The sequence below is a fragment of the Sapajus apella genome, unplaced genomic scaffold (genome assembly GCF_009761245.1).
Source record: "Sapajus apella isolate SASKATOON/1434 unplaced genomic scaffold, GSC_monkey_1.0 scaffold65, whole genome shotgun sequence".
Taxonomy (NCBI): Eukaryota; Metazoa; Chordata; class Mammalia; order Primates; family Cebidae; genus Sapajus; species Sapajus apella.
Genome location: NW_022437005.1, coordinates 9,147,224 through 9,162,887, shown reverse-complemented (window position 1 = coordinate 9,162,887; position 15,664 = coordinate 9,147,224).

The window sequence follows — 15,664 nt, the reverse complement described above, 5'->3', positions numbered from 1 at the left end:
GAAAACTCAGCTTCTGTTTATGTCCAATGCTTCCTTGATCTCCAACATCTTTATGTTATTGAACAAAACCGAAAGTTAGTTATGTGAAAAGATCAACATACTGGCAAACCTTTAACTAGATTGGCCAAGAAAAAGAGAAGAAGTGAACACTATCAGTCAATACCAATTTTGGACATATCTGGAACTTTAATAAAACAAATCTCAAAAAATTATAAGAATTGAAATCATACAGAGTGTATTCTCTGACTGCAATGAAATAAAAATAGAAATCAATAACAGAAAGACAACAGGAAAATCTTCAAATACTTGAAAATTAAACAATACACTTCTAAATAACACATAGGTCAAAGAGGAAGCTCTAAGTTAAAAAAATTGAACTGAATAAAAATGAAAATGTATGTCAATGTTTGTGGTACATAAAGTGGTATTAAGAGAGACACACATGTAGAATATTAAGTGCACATATCAGAAAAACAATTAAGTCTCCACTCAATAATATAAGCTCCTACCCCAAGAACCTAGAAAAAGAAGAGTACATAAGCCCAAAACAAGAAGAGGAAATAAATTAATAAAAATACAGTCAGTACGCAATAAAAGTAAAAGCAGAAAGCAATAAAGAAAATCAATGATAAAAAGAGTTGATTCTTTGAAAAGATTAATAAAGCTGACGCACTGCTAGCAAGACTAACAAAGAAAAGGAGAGAAGACACAAAATACCAGCTCAGGGGTGAAGCAGGAGATACCACTACAAACCCTGCAGACAACACAGGATAGAAAGAGAATATTCTAAACCACTCGACACAAATAAGTTTGACAACTTAAATGAAATGGACAAATTTCTTGAAAAAAAACTGCAATTTACCCAATATGAAACAGAAAATTTAAATAGTCTTATAACTATGAAGGAAATTGAAATTTTAATTTAATAACTCCCTAAAAGAGAACTCTCCAGTCCCAGATGGTTTCCATGGAGGATACTACCATATGGGTACAGCAGAATTGACACCAACTCTATACAATCTCTTCCAGAATAAAGAAGAGAGAAAACACTTTCCAATTTATTTTATGAAACTAGTATTACTTTGATACCAAAACCAGACAAGGGCGGTTCAAAAAAATAAAATTATAGACTCTCATGAACATAAACAAAAAAATCCTTAACAATATATAAGCAAATAAAATGCTGTGATAAATAGAAAGTATTATACAACACTACCAAATGGGTTTTATTCCCAGGATGGAAGGCTGGTTCGATATTGAATATTAATCAATGCAATTCATCACGTTAATAGACTGAAGAAGAAAAATCACGATTATATCAATTTACAGAGAAAAGGCATTCAACAGAATTAGATGCCCATTAATGATAAAACCTCTCAGAAAAATAGGAAAAGATGACATCCTTAACTTGACAAAGACCCTTTACAGAAACCTACACCTAAGATTACTTAATTGGGGAATACTTAACGCTCTTCCTAAGATTAGGAAGAAGGAAAGAATGTCCACTTTCACCACTTTTGTTCAACATCCTGCCAGAACTTCCAGCCAAAGCAACAAGTCAAGAAAAGTAAATAAAATACATATGAGAAATAAATAAATAAATAAAATGGTTCTTATTTGTGGATAACATTTGTCTACATAGAAAATCTGAAGGAATCTACAGGAAATCTCTTAGAATAAACAAGTGAATCCAACAATGCAGAATACAATATAAACATACCAAAATTAATTATATTTTTCCATACTAGCAATGAACACATGGACACCTAAATCAATATATAATACAATTTGCAATTGCTTAAAAAAAGAGAAATGTTTAGGTATAAATGTAACAAACATGTAAAGGACTTTTATGCTGCTGTCTACACAATGCTGATTAAAGAAACCAGCAAAGAGCTAAATGAATCAAGGGCACATTCTGTGCTTATGGGTTGGAAGACTCAACATAAGAAAAATGCCAATTCTCCCCAAATTCATATACAGCTTGAATGCAATTCCTATGGAAATTTCAGCAAGATGCTTTTTCTACATAAAAACAAGAGTATTCTAAAATTTATATAAAAAGGCAAAGGAACTAAAAATAGATTAAACAATTCTGAAAAACAGTGAAGTAAAAGAAATCAGTTTATTGGGTCTTAAGGCTTACTATGTAGTTACAGTAATCAAGACTGTAAAACCGGGAAAGAAATAGACACAGAGATCAATCAAACAGAATAGGGAACCTGAAAATAGACCCACCCAAGATGTCCCCCAAAGTTTTACTTGGTTGCAAAGGAGATTCAATGGAGGAAAGATAGCCTTTTCAACAAATGGTGCTGAAGTAATTGGACATCCATAGAAAAAACATGAGCCTTGCCCTAAGACTCAAAGCTTTGACAAAAATTAAATTAAAATGGACTATGGGCTAAAATGTAAAATGTAAAACAATAACACTTTTAGAAGAAAACATAATACTAAACCTTAGGGATTTAAGACCAGGCAAAAACTTTCTTAGACTCATACCAAAAACATGGTGCATAGAAGGGAAAGCGTGAATTTGGCTTTATTAAAATTAAAAACTTTTCCTTCATGAAAGACTTTGGTAAAAGGATGAAAACACAAATTATAGACTGGAATAAAATAATTGCAAACCACTTATTTATTAGAGAGGACTAATATATGTAATATATAAAGAACTTTTGCTACTCTGGAGGCTGAGGCAAGAGAATGGCTTGAACCCAGGAGGTGGAGGTTGCAGTGAGCCGAGATTGTGCCATTGCACTCCAGCCTGGGCTACAGAGAGGGACTCTGTCTCCAAAAAAAAAAGAGAAAGTCAACAATTAAAAACCAAAACAATTGTATTGGAAGATGGGCATGAAAAGACATTTCACAGAAGAGGATATACAGATTGCAGATACGAAAATTAAAAGGTCATATGGATTAGATAAATCACTAGCCATAAAAATATGCAAATTAAAGCTACAGTGAGGAATAGTGACAATGACGAATGCTGTTGAGGATGCAGAGAAACAGAATCATTCTTTGACTTCTAGTGCGAAGATTGAATGGTACAGCTGCTCTGGAAAACAGTTCAGCAATTTATTTAAAAGTAAACACATTACTACCATATGACCCAGAAATTGCATTCCTGGACATTTATGTTAGAGGAATGAAGACTTATGTTCATAGAAAAATTAAAATGTTTGTGGCAGTTTTATTCATAACAGCCCAAAACTGAAACAACACAGATGTCTTTCTACTAAATTAATAAGTAAAATGTGGTACATTCATATTATAGAATATTACTCAGAAATAAAAGGGGATAAAGTATTAATACATGAAACAACATAGAAGAATTCCAGAGAATTATGCTGAAGGGAAAAATGTTCCTTCTCCCAATGTTTCATACGGTGTGATTCCATGAGTATAACATTCTTAAAATAAGAAAATTATAAAGAGGGCAGATTAGTGTTAGGGTTTAAGGAGAGCGTAGAGTGGAAAAGAAATGAGTTTGACTGTGAACAGGCAGCATGAGGGACCCTTGTGGTGCTGGAAATGCTTTCTATCTTGAATCTATCAGTGTCAATATCCTGGCTAGTATATTGTACAATCATTTTATCAGATGTTACATTAGGAAAAAACAGACAAAGAATATATAGAATCTCCTTATAGTATTTTTAAAACTGCATATGAATCTACAATTATCTCAAAATGGAAGGTTATAAAAACCCTTTGCCAAATTTTTTTAAAGAGAGGCTTTTACGTTTTTAAGCTAGAAAATATCTGCAATAAAATGCAAATAAACAACTGTAGTCGATGTTCCTAATGTCACCAACTGGCACCTTGGGGGGGAGGGCTCATAGGTGCAGCCCCCAGGACTTCCTTCCACACTACCTCTCGTAAAGGACAGACAGACAACCCAGGCTCTCTCCAGAATCAAAGCAGATCACAAAAATAAGAAACTGTACAATATAATGTCATGATAATTTGTTTCTAAAACAATAGGTTAGTCACAGTCTGTAACTAACCATGAATTAACCACTTCAGTTTTCATAAATAAAAATACCCTTCTCACGATGCATAATCATGATTTTTAAATATGTTGTATAAAATCAAAAACAGCAATATTAGCTACAGGAAAGGTTATCAACAAAAGCAAAACATCAGAGAAAGAGTTGGTGGTGAATTAGTACATATGTATCTATTTCTTTTTAATTTAAAACATACCTAGTTCCAGTTAGGAACCGAGGCAGTCTCGAATATTAAAACACTCAGGGACCATAGTTCCCCTTTCATATGTCTTTTGTATATTGCAAATCAAGCCTATATTTTTCGCTTTTCCCTTGTCTTGCAATCTCATCATTGAAAAAAAAGAAAAAAAAGAAGTGAAAAAACCCTTCACACAAAGGAAAGCTTATTTGCAGCTTGTTTTCAAGGCTATTGCAACCTCCACCTCCCGGGTTCAGGCGATTCTCCTGCCTCAGCAACCCAAGTGGCTGGGACTACAAGCGTGCACCACCATGCCTAGCTAATTTTTGTATTTTTAGTAGAGACAAGGTTTCACTGTGTTGGCCAGGCTGGTCTCAAACTCCTGAGCTCAAGTGATCCGTCCACCTCAGCCTGACGAAGTGCTGGGATTATAGGAGGGAGCCACTGCTCCTGGCCAGAAATGCCATCTTAAGATTCCTTCTGTGAACTCCACAGCTCACTCTGCAGTAATCATTTGCTCCCTGGTTGGCTGCCTGGGGATGGCATCCCCTAATATTCCAAGTAGCTCTGAGTATGGTAGCTGGCCTCTCCTTAGCAGGGGTCCCCACACTTTCTCATAGCTCATGGCTGCTTCTTAGCCATCATAGCCCTTAGGGTTTCATGAGCCCCACAAAGGTTTGAGCTCCCAAGGGGAGCCTGCTCCCTTTGCAAAAGTGTAAGAAGGGAGGTGATATGGTGTTAATCAATACGCCCAGTGATAAATGTTTATCTTGAGCAGAAAGCAAATAGAGGCAGGTTAGCGAGCCCTTTATTGCCTGCAGCGTGGCCAGAGCCACCTTCAGCAACTGGAGTCTTTTCCAGGTCATATGGCAAAAAAGTTTAGCAACCAGTTTTTTGCTGGAGTGTTGAGGACAGGTAGGGGAAAAGAATTGCCAGGTCTAGTATTTATTTAGAATGTATTTACTCTAACATTTTCATGAATGTTTGTATGAGTGTGTTTTCAAAGGCATAGGGCCAACATTGGAAAACTGTGTTAAGGTAAGCCCTAAAGCACCCACTAAACTAGGAGAGAGATGGGGAGAGGGGAAGAAAGGAAGGCAACAATCAGGGAAGAGGGAGAAAGAAAAACTGATTTAAAAGTAGTGCAAAATTGTCCAGGAAATCTCTCCTGTCTGCACCCTTTGGGTTCCCTCTAAAGCAGTGAGTCTTAAACTTCACAAGACTCCTTCTCCCCTGGAAGGCTAGTTAAAACATGAACAGTTGGGTCTTGTTCCCAGAGTTTCTCATTGAGTTACGTCTGGGTTAGGACTAAGAACTTTGGACCGTTTATAATAAGCTCCCAGCTGAGGCTGATGCTCTTGGTCAAGGGGCTCTGCCTTGACGACCTCTGCTGTAAGGCATGGTTGCTCTTCCTGGGTTGTCCAGTTGAATGGAGATTTACATCAGTAGTTCAGCTGATGTTCCTGAGAATGATGAGCACATGAAGCCTCCAGTGTTTTCCTGAGCTGAGTGGAATTTCTTGGACTAGACATAAAAGATGGGAGAATGAGCCAGTGTTCGGCAGCAATTGGAGCACCCATGCAAGGTGAAGAACTAAGCTATAGCAGGTACAGACTTCAGGCAGAGTGGCCATGAGCTCAAGGAAAATGACGGCCATCACAAGGTCAATGAGAGACCACAACGCAGGGAAGTTGTTGTGAATATTCCCTTTGGGGATCCCTTTAATGTTGCAAAGTTGAATAAGAAAGCCAAAGCCACCTGACCATTTGGGCAAGTAAATTCTAATTTAGGCTGAGGCATGCCTTAAACGGGCAGGAAGAGCATGACAAAGCTGGGAGTTGACACTAGATGAGCTTATCTAGTTCAATAACCCTTGGAACTGGGGTTGTTATCCTGATGTGGGAGGTGAAGGAACTGACTATCCCAATATGACATTGCTTGGATATGGCAGATCAAAGATAGAACTCAGGTAGCTGATTTCTAGCTGCCTCTGTCTCCTGGCTCCAGCACTCTCCCCTTAAGATTACAATCATCCAGTGGGCATCCGCTCCCACAAAGTGGAGTCCTGGAGCATCCTGAGAGATTTTCAGGATGAGAGAGAAGAGCTGAGCAGAGCCACCCACTATCAGAAAGCAGAATGGCCATCTATTGACTGGCAAAATGGGTCCAACCACCTCATTATAAAATCAGTTAAGAGTCCAAGAGATGTACTTGAAGAGTGACCCAGTATGGATTTCAGCTCCCCAGGAAGCAGCTTCTGAGATGGGATCAGTGCAGAAGATGGCTTAGGAAGTGATCTTGGGGGTCACTAATCCTGGAGGGGGAGGAAGAGGAATGGGCAGAGGAAGCACTGGGCGGCCATGCAGGCTCAAGGAAGCCTCAGCCCACTCCTTGGGTCCTCTGAAGGTGGGATGAGCCTTCAGTGCTGTCCCTGGGAGCGGCAAGCTCTTTATGGCCCCACATGGATGTGGGGATCCTGGGAGGAGCAGGCATGACCTTGTGTGGGGCAGCTTTTCTATTCCTAAGGCAAATTAAATGATGTATTACAGAATCTAGTCCAGTTCAAGGGATCCAGATTGGCACAGATGAATTTTGCATGTATCAGAGGACTTCATTCAAAATTACATTGAACTCAAATTTAATTTCAACCGTGGAATAAGCAAGCTGAGGGCAAAAAAATACTCACTTTGACTTAAATAAAAAAGAAACATGAATAACTCTTACTGAAATTAGCCATATTGGCATCTTTAGAAATTACAATTATAAATGTTCATGGCAGAGGCTGTTTTTGTTCCCTGAGATCCTTTCATCCCTGGTCCCCTACAATAATATATCCCTAGTTTTTAGCAGGCTATTATGTAAAAGACTACATTTCCTGGCATTCTGCGGGGGCTGGATGTGAACGTGTGATCAAGATCAGGCCAATGAACTATGAACAGAAGTGTCACTTGGCAGCTTTGTGGGTCCTTCCTTAAAAGATAACTGATGGATCCTCTGACCTGGAAAGGGGACATGGTGTTGCCATCTTAGAGCGTCATAGAAATCAGGGCCACAGCTTAGAGACAGTTGATTAGTGAGTTGCAAGGAATTTAGAGAGAACAACTTGGAAGTATGTGAGACAGAAATAAGCTTTTGTCTTATTTCTTTCTCACATAAATCCAAGTTGTTCTCTCTAAATTCCTTGCTTATTGTGGATCTCTGTTAGTTGCTGTCAAATCTAGTCTTAAGTAACATAAATGCACAAATGTTTGACTATTTTGAGTTTTGATTTTTGCATTTGTTCATTTTTTGGCATGAGAATGGCTTATTCCAAACACACATGGGCCACAAATATGCAAACACACATACACACACACAATTCTAAGGGTTTAGTGGTTCTTATTAACTATTTGGCAGGCTTATTTTTTCCATTTTGATGCCAATATTAAGTACTTTTTGTACTCTTTGTCGGCTATGTCCAGCACAGAATTTAGAAACAGCAATGTACCATCATGTATATGTTCATTTCCTTTAAGTAAATGGCACAATGAACAAAGTACATCTCTGCAGTATGTGGAAAACATATGGGTGTTAGTCTACAAGGGGATATTAATTTTACACTTTCCATCTGGCACCCATAAAAGATTCATTCTCAGAAATAGTAAAGATCCAAGGTCACACTAAAATATCACATTTGCCATGAAGATGAAGGTCTTATGATGTTTGAAATTAGGAGCTATCACATCTACAGTAAGCCTGAAAAGACACAATGCTTCCTCCTGGTCTCCTATTTGTACAAAGCACTGACATAATTAAAGCCTGTGTGTGTGCCTGTGTTTCTGTGTATGTGTGTGTGGGGGGGGGCGGGAGGGGGAATTTTGAGATGGATTGTGAAACACTGAGATTCAGGAAGTAGTATTTAATCTTCCCAATCTTATCAGTGACATGCTAATTAGCTCTCTCTCATTAGCAATCCAAGTGTCAGAGGAAACAAGTGAATTACCTGGGGAGAGCCACTCTGGGATGCTGTACAGACCCGATCAATTTTTAATGGCAGTACACTTTGATTTTAATGTTTGTATCAGACCAGTTCTGGTGGATAGGATACACTTCTGTAAAAGAAAAATCTGAAAAAACAAACAAACAAACAAACACACACCATAAATCCTAGATTTTAAGAAAATGTGTAACTATGTGAAAATAGGTGAAATGAAAGGGAGGTTTAGCCACTGTGTGTGTTGGGATTCACCAGCTTTGGGTTCAAATGCTGGTTTCCAATTACTGGCTGAAGTGGGAGCTGCTGCTGCCTTACTCAGACCACCTAGCCTACCTTTAGAGTTTGTTTTCCTCTCCTAGTTTTGGTGTGCCTTTGTTTTCAACAGCTCACACCTGTGATTCTTTTCCTATAGTGCAGAATGAGCCAAAATGCCTCTGGGTTGTACATTCCCCACAGGGACCTGGTGCCACCCACCTCCCGTTGGAAGACTCGCTCCGAGGTAATTTACACCCACTTCCCCTGAGATTCTGGATGAAGCCACCCTCCAGGAAACGTTTCCTGACATCTCACCCTTGCTAGCTTCCTTTCTTATGTCCTCTGGGAGCGCTTCCTCACTAAATTACTAAACTGCTTGCTCCTGAATCAGTGTGTAAGAGTCTGTTTCTAGGGAACGGGATGTAAGAGAGTTGTTTTGTGATGTTAGGCATTTTTTCCCCTTCCCTATTCCCTCATCTGAAGACTGCAGGCAACAAGTGTCTTCACTTCATGGGGCTCCAGTGAAAGTTAAGCAAGACAATGTGTGTAGCCAACACGTGACATGTATTTAGAGTATGATCAATGTCATCCAGAGGGAGCTCACAGAGAAAGAGGTGGCACCTGTTTTGTTCAACTATCTCACCCACCTTTTCTTTTCCTTTAAAGCACATACTGGAACTTGTCATTTTTTAAACATCTGCTTGACTGTGTTTTGTTCATGCCTCTCACTGAATGGTACATTCCCGGATGACCGAGACTGCACCTCAGGTGATCAACTGTCCCAATCGCCTTATTTTAGTAGTGAAAATTTTGTGTTCCGATTTACCCCCTTAAGTCCTCGGTAAATCAACATGGTTGTTAACCTACAGATTTTTTATTTATAATTGCATCTTACCATCTAAGCACAGCAACAGCATATAGTAGATGTTCAATAAATACTTGATAAAGTTTTGATGAATGAATATATGTGACTTTTTTTTCAAACTTTTAAGTTCTGGGGTACGTGTGCAGGATGCGCAGTTTGGTTACATAGATAAGCATGCGTCATGGTGGTTTGCTGCACAGATCAACACGTCACCTAGGTATTAAACCCAGCATCCATTAGCTATTCTTCCTGATATACTCATTCCCTGTCCCCAATAGGTCACTGTATGTGTTGCTTGCCCACCATGTGTCCATGCGTTCTCATCATTCAGCTCCTACCTATAAGAACATGAGTGTTTGGTTTTTCCATTCCTGGGTTTGCTGAAGGTAACAGCTGCCAGCTCTATTCATGTTCCTGCAAGGAATATGATCTTGTTTCTTTTTATGGCTGCATAGTATTCCTTGGTATATATGTACCACATTTTATTTATCCAGTCTATCATTGATGGGCGTTTGGGTTGACTCCATGTCTTTGCTATTGTGAATAGTGCTGCAATGAACATATGTGTGCATGTATCATTATAATAGAATGAGTTAAATTCCTTTGAGTATATACCCAGTAACGGGATTGCTGGGGAAAACGGTATTTCTGCCTCCAGATCTTTGAGGAATGGCTACACTGTCTTCCACAATGGTTGAACTAACGTACACTCCCAGCAACAGTGTAGAAGCATTCCTTTGTTCCTTTTTCTCCACAATCTCACCAGCCTCTATTGCTTATTGACTTTTTGCTATTCACCATTAAGACTGCCATGAAATGGTATCTCATTGTGGTTTTGATTTGCATTTCTCTAATGATCACTGATGTTGAGCTTTTTTTCATTTTTTTTTTTTGCCACATGAATGTCTTCTTTTGAGAAGTGTCTATTCATGTCCTTTGCTCACTATTTAATGCAGTTGTTTGTTTTCTTTCTTGTAAATTCACTTAAGTTCCTTGGAGAAGCTGGATATTAGGCCTTCATTAGATGTATAGATTGCAAAAATTTTCTGCTTATGGCTAACCAGTTCTCCCAGCACCAGGTATTAAACAGGGAATCATTCTCCCATTGTTTGTTTTTGTCAGGTTTGTTGAAGATCAGATGGTTGTAGGCATGTGGTCTTATTTCTGAGTTCTCTGTTCTGTTCCATTGGTTTGTGTGTCTGTTTTTGTACCAGTACCATGCTGTTTTGGTTACTGTAGCCTTGTCGTATAGTTTGAAGTTGGGTATCATGATGCCTCCAGGTCTGTTCTTTTTGCTTAGGATTGTCTTGGCTATTTGGGCTCTGTTTTGGTTCCATATGAATTTTAAAATAGTTTCTTCTTATTCTATGAAGAATGTCAATGGTAGTTTAATGGAAATAGCATTGAATCTATAAATTACTTTGGGTAGTGTGGCCATTTTCATGATATTGATTCTTTCTATTCATGAGCATGGAATGTTTTTCCATTTGTTTGTTCTCTACGGTTTCTTTGAGCAGTGGTGTAGTTCTCATTAAACCAGGTCCTTCACTTCTCTTGTTAGCTGTATTCCTAGGTATTTTATTCTTCTTGCAGCAATTTTGAATGGGAATTCATTCATGACTTGGCTCTCTGCTTGTCTGTTGTTGGTGTATAGGAATGTTTGTGATTTTTGCCACTGATTTTGTATCTTGAGACTGCTGAAGCTGCTTATCAGCCCTAGAAGCTTTTGGGCTGAGATGAGATTTTCTAGATATAGGATTATGTTACCTGCAAACAAAGATAATTTGACTTCCTCTCTTCCTCTTTGAATACTCTTCATTCTTTATCTTGCTTGATTGCCCTGGCCAGAACTTCCAATATTATGTTGAATAGAAGTGATGAGACAGGGCATCCCTTGTCTTGTGCCAGTTTTCAAAGGGAATGCTTCCAGCTTTTGCCCATTCAGTATGATATTGACTGTGGGTTTGTCATATACCATTGTTATTATTTTGATGTATGTTTCTTCAATACCTACTTTGAGAGGAGAGTTTTTTTTAACCTGAAGAGATGTTGAATTTTATCAAAGGCCTTTTCTGCCTCTATTGAAAGAATCATGTGGATTTTGTCTTTAGTTCTGTTTATGTGATTAATTACATTATCGATTTGTGTATGTTGAATCAACCTTGCAGCCTGAGGATGAAGCCAACATGATTTGATCGACAAGCTTTTTGATGTGCTGCTGGATTCAGTTTGCCAGTATTTTATTGAGGATTTTTGCATTGATGTTCATTGGGGATGTTGGCCTAAAGTTTTCTTTTTTTGTTGTATCTCTGCCAGGTTTTGGTATCAGGATGATGCCGGTCTCATAGAATGAATTAGAGGGAAGTCCCTCCTTTTCGATTTTTTGGAATAGTTTCAGTAGAAATGGTACCAGCTCTTCTTTGTACCTCTAGTAAAATTCAGCTGCAAATCCAACTGTACCTGGGCTTTTATTGGTTGGTAGTCTATTTATTACTGCCTCAATTTTTGAACTTGTTATTAGTCTACTCAGGGATTCAATTTCTTCCTGATTCAGTCTTGGAACAGTGCATGTGTCCAGGGATTTATCCATTTCTTCTAGATTTTCTAGTTTATGTGGATAGGAGGTGTTTATAGTATTCTCTGATGGCTGTTTGTATTTCTGTGGGGCCAATGGTGATATCCCCCTTATCATTTCTGATTTTGTCTATTTGATTCTTCCCTTTTTTTTCTTTATCGTTCTAACTAGTGGTCTTTCATTTTTTTCCAGCAAAACAGCTCCTGGATTTGTTGATTTTTTTTTAAAGGATTTTTCATGGCTCTATCCCCTTTACTTAAGCTCTGATCTTGGTTATTTCTTGTCTTCTGCTACATTTCAAATTTGTTTTCTCTTGATTCTCTAGTTCTTTTAGTTGCAATGTTAGCTTGTTAATTTGAGAGCTTTCTAGCTTTTTGATGTAGGCATTTAGTGCTATAAGTTTTCCTCTTAACACTGCTTAAGCTGCATCCCAGAGATTCCGATACATTGCTGTTCTCATTAGTTTCAAAGAACTTCCAAATTTCTGCCTTAATGTTATTATTTACCCAGGAGTCATTCAGGAGCAGATTGTTCAATTTCCATGTAACTGTGTGGTTTTGAGTGAGTTTCTTAGTCTTGAGTTGTAATTTGGTTGCACTGTGGTCTGAAAGACTGTTATGATTTCAATTCTTTTTCATTTACTGGGGAGTGTTTTACTTCCAATTGTTATCAATTTTAGAGTAAGAGCCACACATGATATTTTATAACATGTTTTTGGTCATTTTTTTCACAGAATTCTTCACAGACTCTGACAAAGGCAAATAATAGTCTCCCCACAGATAGCCACATCCTAATCCCTTGTACCTGTGACATGAGATTACATGGCAAAGGGGATTAGGTTGCAGGTGGAATTAAGGATTACCTTTCAACAGGGAGATGATCATGGATGATCTGGGTGTATCCAATGTAGACACAAGTTTCACTATAAATGGAGGACAGAGACAGGAAGATTCAGAGGAAGATGTGACTCCAGAAGACAGCACAGAGAAGACCCCAAACCCTGCACCCCTCGCTGGCTTTGAGGATGAAAGGAGAGAGTCACAAGCAAAGCAACATGAGAAGCTTCTAGAAGATGGAAATGGCAAGGAAACGGATTCTTCTCTAGAGCCTCTAAAGGAGAAAGCATCCTTGTCCACATTTCAATGTTAGCCCAGTGATACCAATTTTGGCCTTTTGACTTACAGAAATGTAAGACAAGAAATGTGTGTTAAAAGCCACAAAGTTTGTGGTAATTTGTTACAGCAGCAATAGAAAACTGATACAGACTCTTTCAAAATCCATTGAAAGTCACACAAAGTTTCTGCAAAGGAAAAATAAAATGCATTAAATGCAGGGAGATTCCAGACCATGATCTGCAGGTGAAGAGTCACAGCTGTGACATGGAAAGCCATGTTCTGGATGAAAAGCAAAATGGCCTCCTTAAAAGACCATACACATTGCTGAGCTTCAGAAGCTTGGCTGCTGGGCACATATGCAGGTTTATAAAGCAAGTGTCTGGGCTTAATGCCATAGGCAAAACCCTCACAGTGTGTGAGATGCCATGGTCAAGCATCAGAGAGTACTGGCTTAGAGGGAGGGGATCAGCTTCTCTCTCTCTTTTTTTTTTATAGCAGTGTATAGGCTCCAGTACTCTGCTGTGCAAATATGGAGTGGGTCTTTTCAATTCAAAATTTCAAGTTTCAACTCTCAGAAAAACACTGCAGCGGGCACTGTCAGACTAGTAAGATGGAAAAGGCAGGGTCTTTCATGGTGTGATGCTCAGGGTCAGCTCTGATGGTGACCAGTGCAACCAAGGCCCTGTCCAGTGTGGACATGGGGCAGATGGATACAGACCTGAGGGTCCCAGAAGTATTGAATAGGGTCATGGGGTATTGCAGGCACAAACTACAGTTGAAGCAAAGGCCCTCAATAGGAAACAGCCAAATGTCTAAATCACATCCTGTGACTCTGTCTATTGTAAGCAATAAGACAGCTATCTAAAAGAAAATAAAGGCAATACAATGTAAATATAAATCCAAGTGGGTGTTATTCCTTCCTGTAGACATACTTGCATTCACTTATCCTATGTGTAGTTTATCCATGAAACATGAATCGTCTCCCTGCTATCCAATCCAATTGCCCTCTTGTCACATTTTAGTTCTGATTGCAAGCACTTTTACCCATTTTTCTCATCTGCCTTCTGAAACAGTTGGTTTTCAGTGACTTTAAATTGTTTAAAACAAATGAAGAGCCTCATCATTTTGAGTATCTTTTAAAAGCATCGTACATGTCAAATTTCACAACCAAAGGCTGTTTTTGATAACACTTACTCTCTTTGAATAGAGAATAGTCCTCTGAGGTTATTGCTTTGAAGGAATTAATATTCATCTTGGTGCAAAAGTTCTGCCTGTTTATTTAAAAATGGAACAAATTGTGAAATACAATAAATGAAATAAATAAAACTACTTTGTAAGTTGCTTAATAGCATAGCAAATGCTAGCTCTGTGGTAAGCATTTATGATTAAATGGAAGCAGATTATAAAAAAGTCTACTGTAATTTCTCGTGGTTAAATTTGCATATATATGCACAGAAGTCTAAATATACATACCTGTATATAATACCAAAATAGCTGTATTCCTGAGTGTTAGTGGCAATTCCTGAGTGGTGGTATCATTTTTCCTTTGTTATCTGTGATTTCTCAGCTTCTTCAGTAAATATTTTTATACCTGTAAGACTTCTCCAGAAATCTCGACAAGACATTTGTAGTCCTGCTTAGTTTCTACTCACAGTTCCTACTGGTAGATTTAGAGAGTTTTTAATGACTTTTTTCAGCTGATTTGGGGACATTATTTCTAGGACTTCTAGGCCTAAAGTCTCCTGGTAGCTACTTGCTTGTACAACGGACACTGCATTATCGCTACGTGAAGACCTTTGTAGAACTCAGCAGATGGGCCCCTGCTATTCCAATCTCTTGTTCGCCAGGGTACCGACACGGCCAGGCATATCCTGGGAAAGAGGGCAAGAGGAGTTTCAGAAGCAGCTCTGGCACAACTTAGAGTGACAAAACACATGTCAGGTGTGCACTTTGCGTTATAAAGGCTGATTATCCACAGCCCTTTCTGTACCCAAGACAAGGGTTCCTGTACAAACGATCATGTATTAAGAATGTATTCCCAGGGAAAGTTGATGGGGAAGTAGGAAAATCATGCCAGGAATGGAGGAAGCCAAGAGAGGTGTTACCTCCAAGTTGTGCAGAGGAGACCTTCAGCCTGACCCTGCAGGGACTTTGGCATGTAAGATACTTGTCCCACTGCAAGGCAAGGTGGCTGTGCTTTCATACCCCACACTTCCAATCACTGGCCATGGATTGCCCCAGGCGGGGTATATACTTTCAGGCACTTCTGCTGCCTGCATGAGGAGAGCAAATGGTTCTGGTGGCCCAGGGCAGGGCGCCAAAGGAGAGCCTTGATTCTATCATTCCTCTTTGGAAATGAACATACTGACTCGCTTAAATTCCATGTACCATGTATTCCAGGCATCTCCGGCCTGTGTGCTCACACACTGTCAGGCTCTGGGGGATTAAAATCAATGCAGACCTCTGAGCGTCTTGTCTCCTTAACTTGATTGTAAACAACAGTGCAGAGTAAACTAACAATTAGGACAATGTTCAAATAAGACAGTGTGTTCATTTCTTCTTGGGCAATAATTCTTCTTGTTATAGTACAGTAGCATAGGCTTAGAAAAGGAAAACCCAGACCTCCCCTCCACAGAATATCTGTGAGTTTGAATTGCAACTTAGAATGGGTGATTAGACTGCTTCCTTGC